This window comes from Ascaphus truei, unplaced genomic scaffold (genome assembly GCF_040206685.1).
Source record: "Ascaphus truei isolate aAscTru1 unplaced genomic scaffold, aAscTru1.hap1 HAP1_SCAFFOLD_234, whole genome shotgun sequence".
In the NCBI taxonomy this organism is placed as follows: domain Eukaryota; kingdom Metazoa; phylum Chordata; class Amphibia; order Anura; family Ascaphidae; genus Ascaphus; species Ascaphus truei.
The window spans coordinates 1-14,875 of NW_027455259.1; the positions used below are offsets into that span (position 1 = coordinate 1).

General features: G+C 41.3%; 28 non-coding genes and 8 pseudogenes across 28 annotated transcripts; all 36 read right to left on the reverse strand.

Annotated features, from left to right (window-relative positions):
- Positions 1-162: 162 nt before the first annotated feature.
- Positions 163-281, reverse strand: LOC142477897 (5S ribosomal RNA). Its single transcript, XR_012792794.1, has one exon. It is a non-coding gene; the product is annotated as a 5S ribosomal RNA (ribosomal RNA).
- A 285-nt stretch (positions 282-566) lies between these two features.
- LOC142477970 (5S ribosomal RNA) lies at positions 567-685 on the reverse strand. The gene has a single exon (XR_012792865.1). It is a non-coding gene; the product is annotated as a 5S ribosomal RNA (ribosomal RNA).
- A 285-nt stretch (positions 686-970) lies between these two features.
- On the reverse strand, positions 971-1,089 carry LOC142478004 (5S ribosomal RNA). Its single transcript, XR_012792898.1, has one exon. It is a non-coding gene; the product is annotated as a 5S ribosomal RNA (ribosomal RNA).
- A 286-nt stretch (positions 1,090-1,375) lies between these two features.
- On the reverse strand, positions 1,376-1,494 carry LOC142477934 (5S ribosomal RNA). Its single transcript, XR_012792831.1, has one exon. It is a non-coding gene; the product is annotated as a 5S ribosomal RNA (ribosomal RNA).
- A 286-nt stretch (positions 1,495-1,780) lies between these two features.
- LOC142478033 (5S ribosomal RNA) lies at positions 1,781-1,899 on the reverse strand. The gene has a single exon (XR_012792926.1). It is a non-coding gene; the product is annotated as a 5S ribosomal RNA (ribosomal RNA).
- A 286-nt stretch (positions 1,900-2,185) lies between these two features.
- LOC142477898 (5S ribosomal RNA) lies at positions 2,186-2,304 on the reverse strand. Its single transcript, XR_012792795.1, has one exon. It is a non-coding gene; the product is annotated as a 5S ribosomal RNA (ribosomal RNA).
- A 285-nt stretch (positions 2,305-2,589) lies between these two features.
- Positions 2,590-2,708, reverse strand: LOC142477971 (5S ribosomal RNA). The gene has a single exon (XR_012792866.1). It is a non-coding gene; the product is annotated as a 5S ribosomal RNA (ribosomal RNA).
- Positions 2,709-2,994: 286 nt separating this feature from the next.
- LOC142478051 (5S ribosomal RNA) lies at positions 2,995-3,113 on the reverse strand. The gene has a single exon (XR_012792944.1). It is a non-coding gene; the product is annotated as a 5S ribosomal RNA (ribosomal RNA).
- Positions 3,114-3,398: 285 nt separating this feature from the next.
- Positions 3,399-3,517, reverse strand: LOC142478005 (5S ribosomal RNA). The gene has a single exon (XR_012792899.1). It is a non-coding gene; the product is annotated as a 5S ribosomal RNA (ribosomal RNA).
- A 286-nt stretch (positions 3,518-3,803) lies between these two features.
- LOC142477935 (5S ribosomal RNA) lies at positions 3,804-3,922 on the reverse strand. The gene has a single exon (XR_012792832.1). It is a non-coding gene; the product is annotated as a 5S ribosomal RNA (ribosomal RNA).
- Positions 3,923-4,208: 286 nt separating this feature from the next.
- LOC142478122 (5S ribosomal RNA) lies at positions 4,209-4,327 on the reverse strand. Its single transcript, XR_012793005.1, has one exon. It is a non-coding gene; the product is annotated as a 5S ribosomal RNA (ribosomal RNA).
- A 286-nt stretch (positions 4,328-4,613) lies between these two features.
- Positions 4,614-4,732, reverse strand: LOC142478114 (5S ribosomal RNA; annotated as a pseudogene).
- A 285-nt stretch (positions 4,733-5,017) lies between these two features.
- On the reverse strand, positions 5,018-5,136 carry LOC142477972 (5S ribosomal RNA). Its single transcript, XR_012792867.1, has one exon. It is a non-coding gene; the product is annotated as a 5S ribosomal RNA (ribosomal RNA).
- A 286-nt stretch (positions 5,137-5,422) lies between these two features.
- On the reverse strand, positions 5,423-5,541 carry LOC142478052 (5S ribosomal RNA). Its single transcript, XR_012792945.1, has one exon. It is a non-coding gene; the product is annotated as a 5S ribosomal RNA (ribosomal RNA).
- Positions 5,542-5,826: 285 nt separating this feature from the next.
- On the reverse strand, positions 5,827-5,945 carry LOC142478182 (5S ribosomal RNA; annotated as a pseudogene).
- Positions 5,946-6,231: 286 nt separating this feature from the next.
- Positions 6,232-6,350, reverse strand: LOC142477936 (5S ribosomal RNA). Its single transcript, XR_012792833.1, has one exon. It is a non-coding gene; the product is annotated as a 5S ribosomal RNA (ribosomal RNA).
- Positions 6,351-6,636: 286 nt separating this feature from the next.
- LOC142478133 (5S ribosomal RNA) lies at positions 6,637-6,755 on the reverse strand. The gene has a single exon (XR_012793007.1). It is a non-coding gene; the product is annotated as a 5S ribosomal RNA (ribosomal RNA).
- A 286-nt stretch (positions 6,756-7,041) lies between these two features.
- Positions 7,042-7,160, reverse strand: LOC142478115 (5S ribosomal RNA; annotated as a pseudogene).
- Positions 7,161-7,836: 676 nt separating this feature from the next.
- On the reverse strand, positions 7,837-7,955 carry LOC142478184 (5S ribosomal RNA; annotated as a pseudogene).
- A 286-nt stretch (positions 7,956-8,241) lies between these two features.
- Positions 8,242-8,360, reverse strand: LOC142477899 (5S ribosomal RNA). Its single transcript, XR_012792796.1, has one exon. It is a non-coding gene; the product is annotated as a 5S ribosomal RNA (ribosomal RNA).
- A 286-nt stretch (positions 8,361-8,646) lies between these two features.
- LOC142478210 (5S ribosomal RNA) lies at positions 8,647-8,765 on the reverse strand (annotated as a pseudogene).
- Positions 8,766-9,051: 286 nt separating this feature from the next.
- LOC142478234 (5S ribosomal RNA) lies at positions 9,052-9,169 on the reverse strand (annotated as a pseudogene).
- Positions 9,170-9,455: 286 nt separating this feature from the next.
- On the reverse strand, positions 9,456-9,574 carry LOC142478034 (5S ribosomal RNA). The gene has a single exon (XR_012792927.1). It is a non-coding gene; the product is annotated as a 5S ribosomal RNA (ribosomal RNA).
- A 286-nt stretch (positions 9,575-9,860) lies between these two features.
- LOC142478144 (5S ribosomal RNA) lies at positions 9,861-9,979 on the reverse strand. The gene has a single exon (XR_012793008.1). It is a non-coding gene; the product is annotated as a 5S ribosomal RNA (ribosomal RNA).
- A 286-nt stretch (positions 9,980-10,265) lies between these two features.
- Positions 10,266-10,384, reverse strand: LOC142478116 (5S ribosomal RNA; annotated as a pseudogene).
- A 286-nt stretch (positions 10,385-10,670) lies between these two features.
- Positions 10,671-10,789, reverse strand: LOC142478155 (5S ribosomal RNA). Its single transcript, XR_012793009.1, has one exon. It is a non-coding gene; the product is annotated as a 5S ribosomal RNA (ribosomal RNA).
- Positions 10,790-11,075: 286 nt separating this feature from the next.
- LOC142477980 (5S ribosomal RNA) lies at positions 11,076-11,194 on the reverse strand. Its single transcript, XR_012792875.1, has one exon. It is a non-coding gene; the product is annotated as a 5S ribosomal RNA (ribosomal RNA).
- Positions 11,195-11,480: 286 nt separating this feature from the next.
- On the reverse strand, positions 11,481-11,598 carry LOC142478185 (5S ribosomal RNA; annotated as a pseudogene).
- Positions 11,599-11,884: 286 nt separating this feature from the next.
- On the reverse strand, positions 11,885-12,003 carry LOC142478035 (5S ribosomal RNA). The gene has a single exon (XR_012792928.1). It is a non-coding gene; the product is annotated as a 5S ribosomal RNA (ribosomal RNA).
- A 286-nt stretch (positions 12,004-12,289) lies between these two features.
- On the reverse strand, positions 12,290-12,408 carry LOC142478167 (5S ribosomal RNA). The gene has a single exon (XR_012793011.1). It is a non-coding gene; the product is annotated as a 5S ribosomal RNA (ribosomal RNA).
- Positions 12,409-12,694: 286 nt separating this feature from the next.
- Positions 12,695-12,813, reverse strand: LOC142477900 (5S ribosomal RNA). The gene has a single exon (XR_012792797.1). It is a non-coding gene; the product is annotated as a 5S ribosomal RNA (ribosomal RNA).
- Positions 12,814-13,098: 285 nt separating this feature from the next.
- LOC142477973 (5S ribosomal RNA) lies at positions 13,099-13,217 on the reverse strand. The gene has a single exon (XR_012792868.1). It is a non-coding gene; the product is annotated as a 5S ribosomal RNA (ribosomal RNA).
- A 286-nt stretch (positions 13,218-13,503) lies between these two features.
- Positions 13,504-13,622, reverse strand: LOC142478053 (5S ribosomal RNA). The gene has a single exon (XR_012792946.1). It is a non-coding gene; the product is annotated as a 5S ribosomal RNA (ribosomal RNA).
- A 285-nt stretch (positions 13,623-13,907) lies between these two features.
- On the reverse strand, positions 13,908-14,026 carry LOC142478006 (5S ribosomal RNA). Its single transcript, XR_012792900.1, has one exon. It is a non-coding gene; the product is annotated as a 5S ribosomal RNA (ribosomal RNA).
- Positions 14,027-14,312: 286 nt separating this feature from the next.
- LOC142477937 (5S ribosomal RNA) lies at positions 14,313-14,431 on the reverse strand. The gene has a single exon (XR_012792834.1). It is a non-coding gene; the product is annotated as a 5S ribosomal RNA (ribosomal RNA).
- Positions 14,432-14,717: 286 nt separating this feature from the next.
- Positions 14,718-14,836, reverse strand: LOC142478075 (5S ribosomal RNA). Its single transcript, XR_012792969.1, has one exon. It is a non-coding gene; the product is annotated as a 5S ribosomal RNA (ribosomal RNA).
- Between the last annotated feature and the right edge of the window lie 39 nt (positions 14,837-14,875).

Sequence of the window (14,875 nt, forward strand, 5' to 3'; positions counted from 1 at the left end):
TGTCAGAATTCTATTTTGGAAGGTTGCATTGTGTTGAACTTTCAGTTGAAAAAACGATATATTTCTTTGCCACTGCGGGAAAAAAGTAGCAAGAAATGAAACATTTTCATTTGCTGTGAGGAATGCCATGTATATTTTCATTAGGGAAGCGAAAAATAAAAACCCCTACAGCACCTGGTATTCCCAGGCAGTCTCCCAACCCAGTACTAATCAAGCCTCACCCTGCTTAGCTTCCGAGATCTGACGGGATCGGGCGCTTTCAAGGTAGTATGGCCGTAGGTGGAGATTGCTGTCTCATGATATCCTCTCATTCTTAAATCCATGAGCCTATATCTTGCTCCATGCATACACAGAGACTGAGAAAATGACAGGTGCACTCAAATGTACTATAGACGGAATTCTTGATGTCAGAATTCTATTTGGAAGGTTGCATTGTGTTGAACTTTCTGAGGAAAAAACGATATATTTCTTTGCCACTGCGGGAAAAAAGTAGTAAAAAATGAAACATTTTCATTTGCTGCAAGGAATGCCATGTATATTTTCATTAGGGAAGCGAAAAATAAAAACACACACAGCACCTGGTATTCCCAGGCAGTCTCCCAACCCAGTACTAATCAAGCCTCACCCTGCTTAGCTTCCGAGATCTGACGGGATCGGGCGCTTTCAAGGTAGTATGGCCGTAGGTGGAGATTGCTGTCTCATGATATCCTCTCATTCTTAAATCCATGAGCCTATATCTTGCTCCATGCATACACAGAGACTGAGAAAATGACAGGTGTACTCAAATGTACTATAGACGGAATTCTTGATGTCAGAATTCTATTTTGGAAGGTTGCATTGTGTTGAACTTTCTGAGGAAAAAACGATATAGTCTTTGCCACTGCGGGAAAAAAGTAGTAAAAAATGAAACATTTTCATTTGCTGCAAGGAATGCCATGTATATTTTCATTAGGGAAGCGAAAAATAAAAACACCCACAGCACCTGGTATTCCCAGGCAGTCTCCCAACCCAGTACTAATCAAGCCTCATCCTGCTTAGCTTCCGAGATCTGACGGGATCGGGCGCTTTCAAGGTAGTATGGCCGTAGGTGGAGATTGCTGTCTCATGATATCCTCTCATTCTTAAATCCATGAGCCTATATCTTGCTCCATGCATACACAGAGACTGAGAAAATGACAGGTGCACTCAAATGTACTATAGACGGAATTCTTGATGTCAGAATTCTATTTTGGAAGGTTGCATTGTGTTGAACTTTCTGAGGAAAAAACGATATATTTCTTTGCCACTGCGGGAAAAAAGTAGTAAAAAATGAAACATTTTCATTTGCTGCAAGGAATGCCATGTATATTTTCATTAGGGAAGCGAAAAATAAAAACACCCACAGCACCTGGTATTCCCAGGCAGTCTCCCAACCCAGTACTAATCAAGCCTCACCCTGCTTAGCTTCCGAGATCTGACGGGACCGGGCGCTTTCAAGGTAGTATGGCCGTAGGTGGAGATTGCTGTCTCATGATATCCTCTCATTCTTAAATCCATGAGCCTATATCTTGCTCCATGCATACACAGAGACTGAGAAAATGACAGGTGCACTCAAATGTACTATAGACGGAATTCTTGATGTCAGAATTCTATTTTGGAAGGTTGCATTATGTTGAACTTTCAGAGGAAAAAACGATATATTTCTTTGCCACTGCGGGAAAAAAGTAGTAAAAAATGAAACATTTTCATTAGCTGCAAGGAATGCCATGTATATTTTCATTAGGGAAGCAAAAAATAAAAACACCCACAGCATCTGGTATTCCCAGGCAGTCTCCCAACCCAGTACTAATCAAGCCTCACCCTGCTTAGCTTCCGAGATCTGACGGGATCGGGCGCTTTCAAGGTAGTATGGCCGTAGGTGGAGATTGCTGTCTCATGATATCCTCTCATTCTTAAATCCATGAGCCTATATCTTGCTCCATGCATACACAGAGACTGAGAAAATGACAGGTGCACTCAAATGTACTATAGACGGAATTCTTGATGTCAGAATTCTATTTTGGAAGGTTGCATTGTGTTGAACTTTCAGTTGAAAAAACGATATATTTCTTTGCCACTGCGGGAAAAAAGTAGCAAGAAATGAAACATTTTCATTTGCTGTGAGGAATGCCATGTATATTTTCATTAGGGAAGCGAAAAATAAAAACCCCTACAGCACCTGGTATTCCCAGGCAGTCTCCCAACCCAGTACTAATCAAGCCTCACCCTGCTTAGCTTCCGAGATCTGACGGGATCGGGCGCTTTCAAGGTAGTATGGCCGTAGGTGGAGATTGCTGTCTCATGATATCCTCTCATTCTTAAATCCATGAGCCTATATCTTGCTCCATGCATACACAGAGACTGAGAAAATGACAGGTGCACTCAAATGTACTATAGACGGAATTCTTGATGTCAGAATTCTATTTGGAAGGTTGCATTGTGTTGAACTTTCTGAGGAAAAAACGATATATTTCTTTGCCACTGCGGGAAAAAAGTAGTAAAAAATGAAACATTTTCATTTGCTGCAAGGAATGCCATGTATATTTTCATTAGGGAAGCGAAAAATAAAAACACACACAGCACCTGGTATTCCCAGGCAGTCTCCCAACCCAGTACTAATCAAGCCTCACCCTGCTTAGCTTCCGAGATCTGACGGGATCGGGCGCTTTCAAGGTAGTATGGCCGTAGGTGGAGATTGCTGTCTCATGATATCCTCTCATTCTTAAATCCATGAGCCTATATCTTGCTCCATGCATACACAGAGACTGAGAAAATGACAGGTGCACTCAAATGTACTATAGACGGAATTCTTGATGTCAGAATTCTATTTTGGAAGGTTGCATTGTGTTGAACTTTCTGAGGAAAAAACGATATATTTCTTTGCCACTGCAGGAAAAAAGTAGTAAAAAATGAAACATTTTCATTAGCTGCAAGGAATGCCATGTATATTTTCATTATGGAAGCGAAAAATAAAAACACCAACAGCACCTGGTATTCCCAGGCAGTCTCCCAACCCAGTACTAATCAAGCCTCACCCTGCTTAGCTTCCGAGATCTGACGGGATCGGGCGCTTTCAAGTTAGTATGGCCGTAGGTGGAGATTGCTGTCTCATGATATCCTCTCATTCTTAAATCCATGAGCCTATATCTTGCTCCATGCATACACAGAGACTGAGAAAATGACAGGTGTACTCAAATGTACTATAGACGGAATTCTTGATGTCAGAATTCTATTTTGGAAGGTTGCATTGTGTTGAACTTTCTGAGGAAAAAACGATATAGTCTTTGCCACTGCGGGAAAAAAGTAGTAAAAAATGAAACATTTTCATTTGCTGCAAGGAATGCCATGTATATTTTCATTAGGGAAGCGAAAAATAAAAACACCCACAGCACCTGGTATTCCCAGGCAGTCTCCCAACCCAGTACTAATCAAGCCTCATCCTGCTTAGCTTCCGAGATCTGACGGGATCGGGCGCTTTCAAGGTAGTATGGCCGTAGGTGGAGATTGCTGTCTCATGATATCCTCTCATTCTTAAATCCATGAGCCTATATCTTGCTCCATGCATACACAGAGACTGAGAAAATGACAGGTGCACTCAAATGTACTATAGACGGAATTCTTGATGTCAGAATTCTATTTTGGAAGGTTGCATTGTGTTGAACTTTCTGAGGAAAAAACGATATATTTCTTTGCCACTGCGGGAAAAAAGTAGTAAAAAATGAAACATTTTCATTTGCTGCAAGGAATGCCATGTATATTTTCATTAGGGAAGCGAAAAATAAAAACACCCACAGCACCTGGTATTCCCAGGCAGTCTCCCAACCCAGTACTAATCAAGCCTCACCCTGCTTAGCTTCCGAGATCTGACGGGACCGGGCGCTTTCAAGGTAGTATGGCCGTAGGTGGAGATTGCTGTCTCATGATATCCTCTCATTCTTAAATCCATGAGCCTATATCTTGCTCCATGCATACACAGAGACTGAGAAAATGACAGGTGCACTCAAATGTACTATAGACGGAATTCTTGATGTCAGAATTCTATTTTGGAAGGTTGCATTATGTTGAACTTTCAGAGGAAAAAACGATATATTTCTTTGCCACTGCGGGAAAAAAGTAGTAAAAAATGAAACATTTTCATTAGCTGCAAGGAATGCCATGTATATTTTCATTAGGGAAGCAAAAAATAAAAACACCCACAGCACCTGGTATTCCCAGGCAGTCTCCCAACCCAGTACTAATCAAGCCTCACCCTGCTTAGCTTCCGAGATCTGACGGGATCGGGCGCTTTCAAGGTAGTATGGCCGTAGGTGGAGATTGCTGTCTCATGATATCCTCTCATTCTTAAATCCATGAGCCTATATCTTGCTCCATGCATACACAGAGACTGAGAAAATGACAGGTGCACTCAAATGTACTATAGACGGAATTCTTGATGTCAGAATTCTATTTTGGAAGGTTGCATTGTGTTGAACTTTCTGAGGAAAAAACGATATATTTCTTTGCCACTGCGGGAAAAAAGTAGTAAAAAATGAAACATTTTCATTTGCTGCAAGGAATGCCATGTATATTTTCATTAGGGAAGCGAAAAATAAAAACACCCACAGCACCTGGTATTCCCAGGCAGTCTCCCAACCCAGTACTAATCAAGCCTCACGCTGCTTAGCTTCCGAGATCTGACAGGATCGGGCGCTTTCAAGGTAGTATGGCCGTAGGTGGAGATTGCTGTCTCATGATATCCTCTCATTCTTAAATCCATGAGCCTATATCTTGCTCCATGCATACACAGAGACTGAGAAAATGACAGGTGCACTCAAATGTACTATAGACGGAATTCTTGATGTCAGAATTCTATTTGGAAGGTTGCATTGTGTTGAACTTTCTGAGGAAAAAACGATATATTTCTTTGCCACTGCGGGAAAAAAGTAGTAAAAAATGAAACATTTTCATTTGCTGCAAGGAATGCCATGTATATTTTCATTAGGGAAGCGAAAAATAAAAACACACACAGCACCTGGTATTCCCAGGCAGTCTCCCAACCCAGTACTAATCAAGCCTCACCCTGCTTAGCTTCCGAGATCTGACGGGATCGGGCGCTTTCAAGGTAGTATGGCCGTAGGTGGAGATTGCTGTCTCATGATATCCTCTCATTCTTAAATCCATGAGCCTATATCTTGCTCCATGCATACACAGAGACTGAGAAAATGACAGGTGCACTCAAATGTACTATAGACGGAATTCTTGATGTCAGAATTCTATTTTGGAAGGTTGCATTGTGTTGAACTTTCTGAGGAAAAAACGATATATTTCTTTGCCACTGCAGGAAAAAAGTAGTAAAAAATGAAACATTTTCATTAGCTGCAAGGAATGCCATGTATATTTTCATTATGGAAGCGAAAAATAAAAACACCAACAGCACCTGGTATTCCCAGGCAGTCTCCCAACCCAGTACTAATCAAGCCTCACCCTGCTTAGCTTCCGAGATCTGACGGGATCGGGCGCTTTCAAGTTAGTATGGCCGTAGGTGGAGATTGCTGTCTCATGATATCCTCTCATTCTTAAATCCATGAGCCTATATCTTGCTCCATGCATACACAGAGACTGAGAAAATGACAGGTGTACTCAAATGTACTATAGACGGAATTCTTGATGTCAGAATTCTATTTTGGAAGGTTGCATTGTGTTGAACTTTCTGAGGAAAAAACGATATAGTCTTTGCCACTGCGGGAAAAAAGTAGTAAAAAATGAAACATTTTCATTTGCTGCAAGGAATGCCATGTATATTTTCATTAGGGAAGCGAAAAATAAAAACACCCACAGCACCTGGTATTCCCAGGCAGTCTCCCAACCCAGTACTAATCAAGCCTCATCCTGCTTAGCTTACGAGATCTGACGGGATCGGGCGCTTTCAAGGTAGTATGGCCGTAGGTGGAGATTGCTGTCTCATGATATCCTCTCATTCTTAAATCCATGAGCCTATATCTTGCTCCATGCATACACAGAGACTGAGAAAATGACAGGTGCACTCAAATGTACTATAGACGGAATTCTTGATGTCAGAATTCTATTTTGGAAGGTTGCATTGTGTTGAACTTTCTGAGGAAAAAACGATATATTTCTTTGCCACTGCGGGAAAAAAGTAGTAAAAAATGAAACATTTTCATTTGCTGCAAGGAATGCCATGTATATTTTCATTAGGGAAGCGAAAAATAAAAACACCCACAGCACCTGGTATTCCCAGGCAGTCTCCCAACCCAGTACTAATCAAGCCTCACCCTGCTTAGCTTCCGAGATCTGACGGGACCGGGCGCTTTCAAGGTAGTATGGCCGTAGGTGGAGATTGCTGTCTCATGATATCCTCTCATTCTTAAATCCATGAGCCTATATCTTGCTCCATGCATACACAGAGACTGAGAAAATGACAGGTGCACTCAAATGTACTATAGACGGAATTCTTGATGTCAGAATTCTATTTTGGAAGGTTGCATTATGTTGAACTTTCAGAGGAAAAAACGATATATTTCTTTGCCACTGCGGGAAAAAAGTAGTAAAAAATGAAACATTTTCATTAGCTGCAAGGAATGCCATGTATATTTTCATTAGGGAAGCAAAAAATAAAAACACCCACAGCACCTGGTATTCCCAGGCAGTCTCCCAACCCAGTACTAATCAAGCCTCACCCTGCTTAGCTTCCGAGATCTGACGGGATCGGGCGCTTTCAAGGTAGTATGGCCGTAGGTGGAGATTGCTGTCTCATGATATCCTCTCATTCTTAAATCCATGAGCCTATATCTTGCTCCATGCATACACAGAGACTGAGAAAATGACAGGTGCACTCAAATGTACTATAGACGGAATTCTTGATGTCAGAATTCTATTTTGGAAGGTTGCATTGTGTTGAACTTTCTGAGGAAAAAACGATATATTTCTTTGCCACTGCGGGAAAAAAGTAGTAAAAAATGAAACATTTTCATTTGCTGCAAGGAATGCCATGTATATTTTCATTAGGGAAGCGAAAAATAAAAACACCCACAGCACCTGGTATTCCCAGGCAGTCTCCCAACCCAGTACTAATCAAGCCTCACGCTGCTTAGCTTCCGAGATCTGACAGGATCGGGCGCTTTCAAGGTAGTATGGCCGTAGGTGGAGATTGCTGTCTCATGATATCCTCTCATTCTTAAATCCATGAGCCTATATCTTGCTCCATGCATACACAGAGACTGAGAAAATGACAGGTGCACTCAAATGTACTATAGACGGAATTCTTGATGTCAGAATTCTATTTTGGAAGGTTGCATTGTGTTGAACTTTCTGAGGAAAAAACGATATATTTCTTTGCCACTGCGGGAAAAAAGTAGTAAAAAATTTCAGAGGTGCCTATATTCAACCTCCTCCTGTTTGGATTTGAACTCACTATCTCTTCCAAGTATCAGCTTGAACACTGCACACCCCAACTCTGTGAGCCACAAGCTCACCATATAACATGCTGAGTGTTCTGAGGCCTGTATGATATATTTCTAAATGACATGGGAGGCATAAGTGTATTATTGTGACCGTTAAAAAAATACATTCTTGAAGAATTACCTTAAATTGGGAAATTAAATCAGAGACTGAGAAAATGACAGGTGCACTCAAATGTACTATAGACGGAATTCTTGATGTCAGAATTCTATATTGGAAGGTTGCATTGTGTTGAACTTTCAGAGGAAAAAACGATATATTTCTTTGCCACTCCGGGAAAAAAGTAGCAAGAAATGAAACATTTTCATTTGCTGCGAGGAATGCCATGTATATTTTCATTAGGGAAGCGAAAAATAAAAACACCTACAGCACCTGGTATTCCCAGGCAGTCTCCCAACCCAGTACTAATCAAGCCTCACCCTGCTTAGCTTCCGAGATCTGACGGGATTTGGCGCTTTCAAGGTAGTATGGCCATAGGTGGAGATTGCTGTCTCATGATATCCTCTCATTCTTAAATCCATGAGCCTATATCTTGCTCCATGCATACACAGAGACTGAGAAAATGACAGGTGCACTCAAATGTACTATAGACGGAATTCTCGATGTCAGAATTCTATTTTGGAAGGTTGCATTGTGTTGAACTTTCAGAGGAAAAAACTATATATTTCTTTGCCACTACGGGAAAAAAGTAGCAAGAAATTAAACATTTTCATTTGCTGCGAGGAATGCCATGTATATTTTCATTAGGGAAGCAAAAAATAAAAACCCCTACAGCACCTGGTATTCCCAGGCAGTCTCCCAACCCAGTACTAATCAAGCCTCACCCTGCTTAGCTTCCGAGATCTGACGGGATCGGGCGCTTTCAAGGTAGTATGGCCGTAGGTGGAGATTGCTGTCTCATGATATCCTCTCATTCTTAAATCCATGAGCCTATATCTTGCTCCATGCATACACAGAGACTGAGAAAATGACAGGTGCACTCAAATGTACTATAGACGGAATTCTTGATGTCAGAATTCTATTTTGGAAGGTTGCATTGTGTTGAACTTTCTGAGGAAAAAACGATATATTTCTTTGCCACTGCGGGAAAAAAGTAGTAAAAAATGAAACATTTTCATTTGCTGCAAGGAATGCCATGTATATTTTCATTAGGGAAGCGAAAAATAAAAACACCCACAGCACCTGGTATTCCCAGGCAGTCTCCCAACCCAGTACTAATCAAGCCTCACGCTGCTTAGCTTCCGAGATCTGACAGGATCAGGCGCTTTCAAGGTAGTATGGCCGTAGGTGGAGATTGCTGTCTCATGATATCCTCTCATTCTTAAATCCATGAGCCTATATCTTGCTCCATGCATACACAGAGACTGAGAAAATGACAGGTGCACTCAAATGTACTATAGACGAAATTCTTGATGTCAGAATTCTATTTTGGAAGGTTGCATTATGTTGAACTTTCAGAGGAAAAAACGATATATTTCTTTGCCACTGCGGGAAAAAAGTAGTAAAAAATGAAACATTTTCATTAGCTGCAAGGAATGCCATGTATATTTTCATTAGGGAAGCAAAAAATAAAAACACCCACAGCACCTGGTATTCCCAGGCAGTCTCCCAACCAGTACTAATCAAGCCTCACCCTGCTTAGCTTCCGAGATCTGACAGGATTGGGCGCTTTCAAGGTAGTATGGCCGTAGGTGGAGATTGCTGTCTCATGATATCCTCTCATTCTTAAATCCATGAGCCTATATCTTGCTCCATGCATACACAGAGACTGAGAAAATGACAGGTGCACTCAAATGTACTATAGACGGAATTCTTGATGTCAGAATTCTATTTTGGAAGGTTGCATTGTGTTGAACTTTCTGAGGAAAAAACGATATATTTCTTTGCCACTGCGGGAAAAAAGTAGTAAAAAATGAAACATTTTCATTTGCTGCAAGGAATGCCATGTATATTTTCATTAGGGAAGCGAAAAATAAAAACACCCACAGCACCTGGTATTCCCAGGCAGTCTCCCAACCCAGTACTAATCAAGCCTCACGCTGCTTAGCTTCCGAGATCTGACGGGATCGGGCGCTTTCAAGGTAGTATGGCCGTAGGTGGAGATTGCTGTCTCATGATATCCTCTCATTCTTAAATCCATGAGCCTATATCTTGCTCCATGCATACACATAGACTGAGAAAATGACAGGTGCACTCAAATGTACTATAGACGGAATTCTTGATGTCAGAATTCTATTTTGGAAGGTTGCATTGTGTTGAACTTTCTGAGGAAAAAACGATATATTTCTTTGCCACTGCGGGAAAAAAGTAGTAAAAAATGAAACATTTTCATTAGCTGCAAGGAATGCCATGTATATTTTCATTAGGGAAGCAAAAAATAAAAACACCCACAGCACCTGGTATTCCCAGGCAGTCTCCCAACCCAGTACTAATCAAGCCTCACCCTGCTTAGCTTCCGAGATCTGACGGGATCGGGCGCTTTCAAGGTAGTATGGCCGTAGGTGGAGATTGCTGTCTCATGATATCCTCTCATTCTTAAATCCATGAGCCTATATCTTGCTCCATGCATACACAGAGACTGAGAAAATGACAGGTGCACTCAAATGTACTATAGACGGAATTCTTGATGTCAGAATTCTATTTTGGAAGGTTGCATTGTGTTGAACTTTCTGAGGAAAAAACGATATATTTCTTTGCCACTGCGGGAAAAAAGTAGTAAAAAATGAAACATTTTCATTTGCTGCAAGGAATGCCATGTATATTTTCATTAGGGAAGCGAAAAATAAAAACACCCACAGCACCTGGTATTCCCAGGCAGTCTCCCAACCCAGTACTAATCAAGCCTCACGCTGCTTAGCTTCCGAGATCTGACAGGATCGGGCGCTTTCAAGGTAGTATGGCCGTAGGTGGAGATTGCTGTCTCATGATATCCTCTCATTCTTAAATCCATGAGCCTATATCTTGCTCCATGCATACACAGAGACTGAGAAAATGACAGGTGCACTCAAATGTACTATAGACGAAATTCTTGATGTCAGAATTCTATTTTGGAAGGTTGCATTATGTTGAACTTTCAGAGGAAAAAACGATATATTTCTTTGCCACTGCGGGAAAAAAGTAGTAAATAATGAAACATTTTCATTAGCTGCAAGGAATGCCATGTATATTTTCATTAGGGAAGCAAAAAATAAAAACACCCACAGCACCTGGTATTCCCAGGCAGTCTCCCAACCCAGTACTAATCAAGCCTCACCCTGCTTAGCTTCCGAGATCTGACGGGATCGGGCGCTTTCAAGGTAGTATGGCCGTAGGTGGAGATTGCTGTCTCATGATATCCTCTCATTCTTAAATCCATGAGCCTATATCTTGCTCCATGCATACACAGAGACTGAGAAAATGACAGGTGCACTCAAATGTACTATAGACGGAATTCTTGATGTCAGAATTCTATTTTGGAAGGTTGCATTGTGTTGAAGTTTCTGAGGAAAAAACGATATATTTCTTTGCCACTACGGGAAAAAAGTAGCAAGAAATTAAACATTTTCATTTGCTGCGAGGAATGCCATGTATATTTTCATTAGGGAAGCAAAAAATAAAAACCCCTACAGCACCTGGTATTCCCAGGCAGTCTCCCAACCCAGTACTAATCAAGCCTCACCCTGCTTAGCTTCCGAGATCTGACGGGATCAGGCGCTTTCAAGGTAGTATGGCCGTAGGTGGAGATTGCTGTCTCATGATATCCTCTCATTCTTAAATAAATGAGCCTATATCTTGCTCCATGCATACACAGAGACTGAGAAAATGACAGGTGCACTCAAATGTACTATAGACGAAATTCTTGATGTCAGAATTCTATTTTGGAAGGTTGCATTATGTTGAACTTTCAGAGGAAAAAACGATATATTTCTTTGCCACTGCGGGAAAAAAGTAGTAAAAAATGAAACATTTTCATTAGCTGCAAGGAATGCCATGTATATTTTCATTAGGGAAGCAAAAAATAAAAACACCCACAGCACCTGGTATTCCCAGGCAGTCTCCCAACCAGTACTAATCAAGCCTCACCCTGCTTAGCTTCCGAGATCTGACAGGATCGGGCGCTTTCAAGGTAGTATGGCCGTAGGTGGAGATTGCTGTCTCATGATATCCTCTCATTCTTAAATCCATGAGCCTATATCTTGCTCCATGCATACACAGAGACTGAGAAAATGACAGGTGCACTCAAATGTACTATAGACGGAATTCTTGATGTCAGAATTCTATTTTGGAAGGTTGCATTGTGTTGAACTTTCTGAGGAAAAAACGATATATTTCTTTGCCACTGCGGGAAAAAAGTAGTAAAAAATGAAACATTTTCATTTGCTGCAAGGAATGCCATGTATATTTTCATTAGGGAAGCGAAAAATAAAAACACCCACAGCACCTGGTATTCCCAGGCAGTCTCCCAACCCAGTACTAATCAAGCCTCACGCTGCTTAGCTTCCGAGATCTGACGGGATCGGGCGCTTTCAAGGTAGTATGGCCGTAGGTGGAGATTGTTGTCTCATGATATCCTCTCATTCTTAAATCCATGAGCCTATATCTTGCTCCATGCATACACAGAGACTGAGAAAATGACAGGTGCACTCAAATGTACTATAGACGGAATTCTTGATGTCAGAATTCTATTTTGGAAGGTTGCATTGTGTTGAACTTTCTGAGGAAAAAACGATATATTTCTTTGCCACTGCGGGAAAAAAGTAGTAAAAAATGAAACATTTTCATTTGCTGCAAGGAATGCCATGTATATTTTCATTAGGGAAGCAAAAAATAAAAACACCCACAGCACCTGGTATTCCCAGGCAGTCTCCCAACCCAGTACTAATCAAGCCTCACCCTGCTTAGCTTCCGAGATCTGACGGGATCGGGCGCTTTCAAGGTAGTATGGCCGTAGGTGGAGATTGCTGTCTCATGATATCCTCTCATTCTTAAATCCATGAGCCTATATCTTGCTCCATGCATACACAGAGACTGAGAAAATGACAGGTGCACTCAAATGTACTATAGACGGAATTCTTGATGTCAGAATTCTATTTTGGAAGGTTGCATTGTGTTGAACTTTCAGTTGAAAAAACGATATATTTCTTTGCCACTGCGGGAAAAAAGTAGCAAGAAATGAAACATTTTCATTTGCTGTGAGGAATGCCATGTATATTTTCATTAGGGAAGCGAAAAATAAAAACCCCTACAGCACCTGGTATTCCCAGGCAGTCTCCCAACCCAGTACTAATCAAGCCTCACCCTGCTTAGCTTCCGAGATCTGACGGGATCGGGCGCTTTCAAGGTAGTATGGCCGTAGGTGGAGATTGCTGTCTCATGATATCCTCTCATTCTTAAATCCATGAGCCTATATCTTGCTCCATGCATACACAGAGACTGAGAAAATGACAGGTGCACTCAAATGTACTATAGACGGAATTCTTGATGTCAGAATTCTATTTGGAAGGTTGCATTGTGTTGAACTTTCTGAGGAAAAAACGATATATTTCTTTGCCACTGCGGGAAAAAAGTAGTAAAAAATGAAACATTTTCATTTGCTGCAAGGAATGCCATGTATATTTTCATTAGGGAAGCGAAAAATAAAAACACACACAGCACCTGGTATTCCCAGGCAGTCTCCCAACCCAGTACTAATCAAGCCTCACCCTGCTTAGCTTCCGAGATCTGACGGGATCGGGCGCTTTCAAGGTAGTATGGCCGTAGGTGGAGATTGCTGTCTCATGATATCCTCTCATTCTTAAATCCATGAGCCTATATCTTGCTCCATGCATACACAGAGACTGAGAAAATGACAGGTGCACTCAAATGTACTATAGACGGAATTCTTGATGTCAGAATTCTATTTTGGAAGGTTGCATTGTGTTGAACTTTCTGAGGAAAAAACGATATATTTCTTTGCCACTGCAGGAAAAAAGTAGTAAAAAATGAAACATTTTCATTAGCTGCAAGGAATGCCATGTATATTTTCATTATGGAAGCGAAAAATAAAAACACCAACAGCACCTGGTATTCCCAGGCAGTCTCCCAACCCAGTACTAATCAAGCCTCACCCTGCTTAGCTTCCGAGATCTGACGGGATCGGGCGCTTTCAAGTTAGTATGGCCGTAGGTGGAGATTGCTGTCTCATGATATCCTCTCATTCTTAAATCCATGAGCCTATATCTTGCTCCATGCATACACAGAGACTGAGAAAATGACAGGTGTACTCAAATGTACTATAGATGGAATTCTTGATGTCAGAATTCTATTTTGGAAGGTTGCATTGTGTTGAACTTTCTGAGGAAAAAACGATATAGTCTTTGCCACTGCGGGAAAAAAGTAGTAAAAAATGAAACATTTTCATTTGCTGCAAGGAATGCCATGTATATTTTCATTAGGGAAGCGAAAAATAAAAACACCCACAGCACCTGGTATTCCCAGGCAGTCTCCCAACCCAGTACTAATCAAGCCTCATCCTGCTTAGCTTCCGAGATCTGACGGGATCGGGCGCTTTCAAGGTAGTATGGCCGTAGGTGGAGATTGCTGTCTCATGATATCCTCTCATTCTTAAATCCATGAGCCTATATCTTGCTCCATGCATACACAGAGACTGAGAAAATGACAGGTGCACTCAAATGTACTATAGACGGAATTCTTGATGTCAGAATTCTATTTTGGAAGGTTGCATTGTGTTGAACTTTCTGAGGAAAAAACGATATATTTCTTTGCCACTGCGGGAAAAAAGTAGTAAAAAATGAAACATTTTCATTTGCTGCAAGGAATGCCATGTATATTTTCATTAGGGAAGCGAAAAATAAAAACACCCACAGCACCTGGTATTCCCAGGCAGTCTCCCAACCCAGTACTAATCAAGCCTCACCCTGCTTAGCTTCCGAGATCTGACGGGACCGGGCGCTTTCAAGGTAGTATGGCCGTAGGTGGAGATTGCTGTCTCATGATATCCTCTCATTCTTAAATCCATGAGCCTATATCTTGCTCCATGCATACACAGAGACTGAGAAAATGACAGGTGCACTCAAATGTACTATAGACGGAATTCTCGATGTCAGAATTCTATTTTGGATGGTTGCATTGTGTTGAACTTTCTGAGGAAAAAACGATATATTTCTTTGCCACTGCGGGAAAAAAGTAGTAAAAAATGAAACATTTTCATTAGCTGCAAGGAATGCCATGTATATTTTCATTAGGGAAGCAAAAAATAAAAACACCCACAGCACCTGGTATTCCCAGGCAGTCTCCCAACCCAGTACTAATCAAGCCTCACCCTGCTTAGCTTCCGAGATGTGACGGGATCGGGCGCTTTCAAGGTAGTATGGCCGTAGGTGGAGATTGCTGTCTCATGATATCCTCTCATTCTTAAATC